Source organism: Ornithodoros turicata, unplaced genomic scaffold (genome assembly GCF_037126465.1).
Source record: "Ornithodoros turicata isolate Travis unplaced genomic scaffold, ASM3712646v1 Chromosome45, whole genome shotgun sequence".
Taxonomy (NCBI): Eukaryota; Metazoa; Arthropoda; class Arachnida; order Ixodida; family Argasidae; genus Ornithodoros; species Ornithodoros turicata.
Genome location: NW_026999376.1, coordinates 49,355 through 57,567, shown reverse-complemented (window position 1 = coordinate 57,567; position 8,213 = coordinate 49,355). Strand labels below are relative to the sequence as shown.

Below are 8,213 nucleotides of genomic sequence, written 5' to 3'. Positions count from 1 at the left end.
TTTTTCGTGGTGTTCCGGATGTTAATAATGAGAGCTGGGCGGAATCAGAAAACAAAGTTCTGTCCATCCTAGAAGAGCAGTTCGGGCTGAAAATCGAAGGTAGTACTATAGAACGCGCTCACAGAATAGGCATGTATAAACCAAGCAACAGTCGCCCGATTATTGTCAAGTTCACCTCGTTTAAAAGTCGAGACCTCATCTTGCAGTCCAAGCAACAAAATGCAAGTACCGTAACTGTAGCTCCTGATTTTTCTCTTGGCACACGCACTGCTCGCAGGAAGTTAGTGGAATATGGGAAGACATTAGGTGTTGTGTTTAAACTGCGATATAACAAACTGTACGCCAACGGAAAGTGCTTTGTATACGATCCGGCTTCTGATAGTGTCCAAGAGGTTCTGAGCTATGACAAAGGGAATGTGCCCCACAGTTCATTGCGCGATGTCCAGGTATCCTCTGTGCTTCCTGGCCCCACCCCAACGCAGCCATAGGAATTACTAACTGTCAGACGACGGTCAAGCGAAGACCGTATTTCTCTGTTGTATACCAATATTCGCAGTATCATCAGACACCGTGATGAGTTAAGTTCCATCATCGATTCCTGTCAGGCTGACATCATTTTCTTAACAGAAACATGGCTGTCTTCCAAAATTCAAAACAGTGAACTGTTCCACTGTGAAAAAAGCTATAATGTTTATCGCGATGATAGAGGTCAAAGAATGGGCGGCGGTGTCCTCATCGCAGTTTCAACACAGATCAAATCTCAGCTGATTGATATACTATGCCCCTTAGAAATGATTTGGGTCAGTGTGGTCAGCAAGCACAGGATGATCATATTTGGTATATGTTATAAGCCGCCATCATATGGTAACACATTTGTTAGCCAATTACATGATGTACTAAATCTGGTAGCAATTCGTTTTCCACGGCAACCCATTGTTCTTGTTGGGGATTTTAATTATCCTTTAATTAACTGGTTAGCTCACGATACGCAAACTATGTCAACGTCTAGTGAGTGTATTAGTTTTTTAGAACTCTGCAGGACCTTTAATCTTACGCAGATGGTTACTGAGCCTACCAGAGTATCGCACACAACGTCTAACATTCTTGATCTATTGCTAACTACGAATCCTGACCTTGTTAGTGAAATTTCAAACTTTGACGGACCCAGTGACCACTCGATGCTGCACTTTTACGTTAACACCTCAGTGGAACACCTAGACCGCAGAAAGACGATTCGTAATTACAAAAGAGCCAATTTCACAGCCATCAATAATGAGCTATGTACTTACCTTGATCACTACTTAGCTAACTTCTCATCACGTTCGGTCGAAGCCAACTGGCAGTTATTTAAAAACAAAGTCATGGAGTTAATCGACATCTATATTCCTGTACTCGTTGTTTCTACACGTGCACAGGCGCCTTGGTATAATAGGACCCTAAGACGACTGTGTAACCGTAAGAAACGGGCGTTTAGGAGAGCAAAGTTGTCTCGTGGTACGTCAGAGTTTGAAGCCTATCATACTGCGCTGAGTGAGTATAAGTCTGCTTTGTGCGAAGCCAAAGCGAATTTTTTCAACAATACACTACCAGACATGTTAATACACAATCCAAATCAATTTTGGAACTTTGTTAATAACAAAGATAATGCAGACGTTTTTTTATGTTCCTCAGAAGGTGATGTTCCCCAGTCTCAGTGTGCCGAAGTATTTAATACCGTGTTTATAAATGTTTTTTCATCAATCTCAAACGGAGCTTTGCCGCATTTAGATCCACATAATTATGTCGTCATGGATCCTATAGCTATTGATGTCTACGGTGTCATCAATATAATTAACAACCTCAAGCTGTCATCCAGTAGTGGTCACGACAGTATCAATACCAAGTTCCTAAAAAACACGGCAACATACTCAGCGGTATTCCTTGCTCGTATTTTCATCCAATCACTCGAAAGTGGCTATCTTCCGGCCGACTGGAAAATTGGGAAGGTCATTCCCTTGTTTAAATCTGGTGACAAACTGTGCGCTACTAACTACCGCCCCATCTCACTGACCAGCATTTCATGCAAAATAATGGAGCACATTGTTTATTCACACGTAGTCAAGCACCTCGAATCTAACTCATTTTTTCATCACAGCCAACACGGGTTCAGAAAACATTACTCATGTGAAACCCAGCTGGTGTCTTTCATTAACGATCTCCACAAGGCCTTGGATCGTGGTTCTAACACGGATTGCATATTCATTGATTTCTCTAAAGCATTTGACAAGGTCAGTCACGTACTTCTACTTCATAAGCTACACGCGATTAATATCGATAATAATGTTATCGCCTGGATCCAATCGTTCTTAACCAACCGTCATCAATACGTTCTAGCTAACAACAGCACGTCAAGCCTAGTTCCTGTTCTGTCCGGGGTACCACAAGGATCGGTTCTCGGTCCATTGCTTTTTTTAATTTACATTAATGATCTCCCCGGCCTTTTTTCATGTTCTGTACGTCTTTACGCTGACGACTGTGTTTTATATCGTGAAATAACAGAACCTTCAGATTCCATGCAATTACAGTCAGATCTGAACATACTACAGTCATGGTGCTCCACGTGGCATATGGAACTAAATCTCACTAAATGTAAACACCTGAGAGTGTCTCGTAGTAACAGCGAATGTCCCACATACATGATTGGTAACACCGTACTAGAACAAGTTACACTATATAAATATTTAGGCGTACACGTTTCCTCTAATCTCTCATGGGGTCAGCACGTTGAATATATAACCAATAACGCCACACGCACTCTAGGGTACATTCGCCGCAACTTCAGACTCGCACCGCTCAACGTAAAGCTAACACTCTACCGAACGCTAATTCTTCCTAAATTAGAGTATGCCGCTTCGGTGTGGGATCCAGGGCAACAATCACTCATTCACCAACTGGAAATGGTTCAGAACCGTGCTGCACGGTTTATTCTCGGAAATTATAGTCGTACAGCCAGTGTCACTGCGATGAAATCAGCCCTTAACCTATCTTCCTTGACTGTTCGCCGCCAGTTTGCTCGACTCTGTCTGTTCCATAAGATATATTACTACAACGAAACGCTAAAACTCCATTTAATTGCACATCCATCATACGTCTCATCAAGGCTTGATCATCGCCAGAAAGTTGGTGTCCCATCCTGCACTACTAAAACGTGTTTTGACTCATTTTTACCTAAAACCTCACTGGAATGGAATCATCTCCCGGGTCACCTTACCTCCATCACTGACGGTAGACAGTTCAGAAAACTGCTTCACGACCACTTGAATGCAGCGTAAGATTATTTAAGCTTTACATATACTAATCTGATTGTCCACCAGTGATACTATCTATGCTCGTGTTTTTGGTTCGTTGTGTTTTTTTTTTTTTTTTTTTTTTTTTTTTTTTTTTTGTATTGTATTCCACATTGTTCCTGCTTTGTTTCAAGCCCCTCCCCTCTTTAATGCTGTAGCCCTGAGGGTAAATAAATAAATAAATAAATAAATGTAAACGACATAACATTCATGCTAGCGGGTTATACATGGTGGAAGAAAACCCAGAGACAGAGGAAGACAGAAAACCATTGTCTTGTGCTGAGTCTTATCTCGGGGGTTCCACCACACCAAAGTAAAGTGACGAAGAAGAGGAAATGTACATATATTTAATCAGGCTGCTCAAAGTGAAAAGCCTTTGTGGATTTGCTTGAGTAACTGGGCATTACACTCCTTCACGACGAGTTGCCAATGCTCTTGCCACACGAAGGGACAAACAAGAAACTCTTAAACAAGAAACTCTGCTATGTGAGTTTCAATACTGACAACCAAAATGAAAGAATGCACACTTATACTGTAGCTCGTCAACAAAGAATTTTCGAAAAATCTTCCCTGGGATAGCATCACGGAGGGTGCTGCACCAAGGACTGTTTTATAAGTCGCGCATTAGTGCACTCAAAGACACGGCCCATCCGGGGGTAGACCGCGTTATCAAAGGGCCCTTCTCAAATACATATAGGACTGACTCCATTTTGCCTTCCTCCACCGCGTATGTGGATTTAAAGGAAGTCCAGAGCATAAGTACACTCTAAAAAAAAAAGGTGTCATACTGACTCCTTTGCGGGGGTAAAACACCCTAACTCCCATGTGCAAAATTATAGTCTTTTTGAGGAGTATCTGCAACTCCGGGAACTATGGAGTAAAATTTACCCCTATAGTGTGGAGTAAAAGTTACTCCCAAACAGATCCCTATTTACTCCAGCATGTCGAGTGTAAAAGCAACTCCACTCATGAGATTAACGTAACTCCGTTGGGGAGTTATGGTTACACTACATAAGGCGTAAAAAGTATGCCCCTATCCTGGGGTGTGCATTACTCTAGTCAACTTTTCATCTTGAAAAACATACAAGGAAGTGTTGTAAAACCGTATGTTTAAAAAACATATATTTAGTGTGCCTCTGATACAGAGCAGAAGTTGTACATTACAATGCACATTACACGCTATGTACATGGAACATAATCATATGTCTAGAAACAACAAGTTAGGCAGTTTAACGGCACCTAAAGCGTTCCCTAACCAATGCAACATACTTCAGGTTGAAGTCTTCGTGATGTTCGAATGCGGTCATTTACTGGACAGGCGCGTCCCCCTCACCGTGATACAGCAGTACTGGAACTTCAATGGGTCTTCTGTGAGCATTTTTGTGAGATATAGATCATTTTTGTCTTAAGCGACACCGCTAAGGGGAGAGAAATGATAGCGATATATTACGAAGTTATGTTACATTCCTTTCTATATGGCCTTCTCAAGTAGTATCAGTCAAGTATGCAATGTAGACCTATTAAACTGAGGAGCAGAGTATTTTTTTTCGTTACTGAAAGTTAGAGAAGAATCAAATCAAACAGAGCACATACACACCAAAATTCAGAACTTGCTTATTTGCAAACATTTTACTTCTTTAAATATAAGGATGGGACAGATAGTAGGATGCACTGTGAAAACCATAAGAATGTAAGAATGTGTGTGCCGTCCCCGATTGGCAGAAATCACAGTGTTTGGGATGTGCATATTGGTGTGCGAGTGAATCTCTAGCTTGTTCATCTGTTGCTGCTTTTCTAAAATAGGTATGTGTACGCACTTTGCTGTAATAATAATAATTTGAGGTTTACGTCGCAAGACAACTGAGATCAACTTTGCTGTATACCTATTATAAAGCACATGAAATAAAGTAATCACTTACACAAGTGAACAGGTAAGATTTATCTCCCTCACCAGATGAGCAAAGACATAAATTACTTCTGCTGTGTAATAATCTGCAACATAAATATAGGCAATGAGAGTCCATGCAGTGGCGACATGTGATGCTATCATATGTCAAATATTTTTGCTAATTAACCATTTCGTATGCCGAACAAACATAGTGCTAGGAAAATGAATGGTTTGAATCATACGGGATGGAAAAATTGATTGATGCTAGTACAGTTCTACACAAAAGTTTATGGAACACGTTCCGGCGCCTTCCTCAGAGTGACACGCTAACAGCTAACGGGGCTGCATGAACTTACAGACATGTTCCTAGGTAACCCAGTCATCTGTTTGCGAGTCTATAGGTGCCATTCGTTGCTGGCGTGTCACGCTGAGGAAGATATGCTCCGGAGCGTGTTCCGTAAGCTATTGCCCAGCACTGTGATGTGATGTAATACAAGAAGAAAATAATGGGGATTTAATTCACTGCATTGGACCTACCCTTTTGTTCAACCGTTGCCCTTCTCTTCCTTGCAATTTGCATAGTACTTTCTTCCTTTGTGGAGGTGGAGCAGCGCTTTTTCATCGTCTTTTCCACTGTGCTGTGCACACCACTGGTCAATCTGAAACTTACTAACCACAGCATTAGAACTCAACACTAACACCACTTATCATCGACGGGATACATACGAATGAAACATTAATACAGAACAGCAGTACCCACTGAAACTTACCAGCGCAGCGGACCTCCTTCACACCACCTTCAAAGTTTGTCACTTGAATGTCATGCCAAGCTACGCTGGCCTTTCAGGGGAAATTATCACCTTCGTCATCTGCAGTGCGTGCCATTAAAGTCAGACTATTCTGCAATATAGTTAACATTGGTTAACATGAACGCAGTATCCTAGCTAAAATCACATTTCAACTATCGTCATTCAGATGGCCTGATAATTGTCAAAATTCCTTTAGCGGAGTTCCTTTAGAACACAACAAAAAGGTACTTCCAAGCTTATGAAAAGAAAGAAACTCTCAACCATATATTTGTGAGCAAAGTACAGGCAAGCAACGTATACGTGAAAGTACGTTTCACAGGACGGAGACTTACCTTGAGTAGATAGTGGTAGGACATGCAGCTATATGACTTGCAGTCGTCGCATTCATTACACCTCAGCATGCTGAAAAACGTTATTGTTGGAAGAAAATATTATTCAGTGGTCCAACAGACCGTTAACAAGTCTCTGCACGACAAGCAGAGAGAGACGCACGCCGCAGAGCTCAAACGCTCAAACTCAACGGCCTCGATATCAGCGTTGCTAGACTGCGCAATGGCAAGGAGGAAAACTGTCCAGGAATATGCAGATGTGTCGCGCTTAACTCTCGCCACGGAGTAAAGCGCAGGTTGAAGGGAGTTATTAAAGCATCAAAACATGGAAATGCAAAAACGAGGAGTTTCAAGGGTGTTTGGTGAGAGTTCATCCCCAGCACGGGGTGTAAAATTGCTTAATACTCTCTTTCGACTCCCTTTTTTTTTTAGAGTGTAGTTACTTGTTGTGTTAGCTTAGCTCAATTGGTAGAGCCCTGGACCGGTAATCCAGAAGATGTGGGTTCGAATCCTACAGCTGGCTAACCTTTTCAGTTACTTCCATCTTTCATCGTAAATAATTAGTCTGTAAAAAGGGAAAGAACACAAGGTAGCTCGTGTAACGTTGGAGTGGGAAGCATCACCTTGAGCTTGGGGTCTCTCTCCTACTCCATTCCCTCAAGCTCAGCGCGATTCTTCCCACTTGAATAATTAGTCTGTCGGACACAGGACATGATGCAAGGTAAAAAAAAAAAGTATTTGCTTTCGTGTAGGCTTCACACAGGTGCTGGAACTCATCAGGGGCGGACTTAAGGGTCTGTCATGGGAGGGGGTGGGGTAGTCTTAAGGAAATTTTGTGCTTTGCGGCACAGCATCATCCAGGAGATAGGGCTTTTACATAGGGAACACAGCTGTATAGGGGGCGGTCTCCCCCCCCCCTCCAGCCCTTAAATCCGCCCCTGGGACTCATACGGTGATGTCCTACGTTCACGGTCGCCAACGAAGCGCTGGACGTTGAGGTGCTCCACAAGGCTGAAGATTTTCAGAACTCCTCATTCTGTAGATGCTGCATACAATGCATTTACATAATAGATAACGTAACACTTTATACAGGGTGTTCCATTTAAGATTGACCCCACCTTTAAAAAAATGAATCATCGCAGAAGAATGAAACCAAGTGCATAGAGTTACCAGTGACCTGGAGCATTTAATAGTATTTTTTGTCGCGCAATTAACTAATTAGTTAATTAATTTAATTTTCTAACTTTTTAATTAGGAGGATCACACCGGAGATGTCAACTGTGAAGTTGTGGGCGTTGACATGAGAAAGCGAATGGAGTGTGTTGTAACTCTCTAGCTCATACGAGTCTTTTTTTCCCGGGCCAGCAGAAAGGGCCCGGAGTTCCGAAACTACGACGGAATCAGTTTCCGTCGCGCGAAAAGAGCTAAAAAGAGCGAAAAGAGAGAGAAGATTGCAGCGCTTTCTCACGGCCCCTTGACAGCACTGATGTCGTCCGTCCCGCCTATGCTGTTATCTGTCACGGGTGCGGGGAAACCAGCGAGGTCACTGCGGCGCTTTATCACTTGATTCTTTGTTTTTTAGGCGTGAAGCGACACAAAACACGGGAAGCGGAAGATATCTGCTCACGGCTTACCTTGAACCACGAGCGCGAGCTCATTAAATCGATTAGAAAGAAAGAAAAGCTGTGGGCTATGAATTTTTATGAAGCCGCTCTTTTACACCTTTTCATTTGCACCCACTCTCTGCGTTGTAGCACTTCTTTTGTCTTGTCTTTTGTCTAGCACGTCTTTTGTCTTTTACACCTTTTCATTTGCACCCACTCTCTGCGTTGTAGCACTTGGTTGTGTCTCTTCGTTGGAA

General features: G+C 42.4%; 1 long non-coding RNA gene across 1 annotated transcript; it reads right to left on the bottom strand.

Annotated features, from left to right (window-relative positions):
* Positions 1-5,266: 5,266 nt before the first annotated feature.
* On the bottom strand, positions 5,267-6,593 carry LOC135374173 (uncharacterized). The gene is made up of 4 exons (XR_010416792.1): positions 6,356-6,593; positions 5,985-6,114; positions 5,752-5,883; positions 5,267-5,318 (listed from the first exon to the last, which is right to left on the bottom strand). It is a non-coding gene; the product is annotated as an uncharacterized LOC135374173 (long non-coding RNA).
* Positions 6,594-8,213: the final 1,620 nt, after the last annotated feature.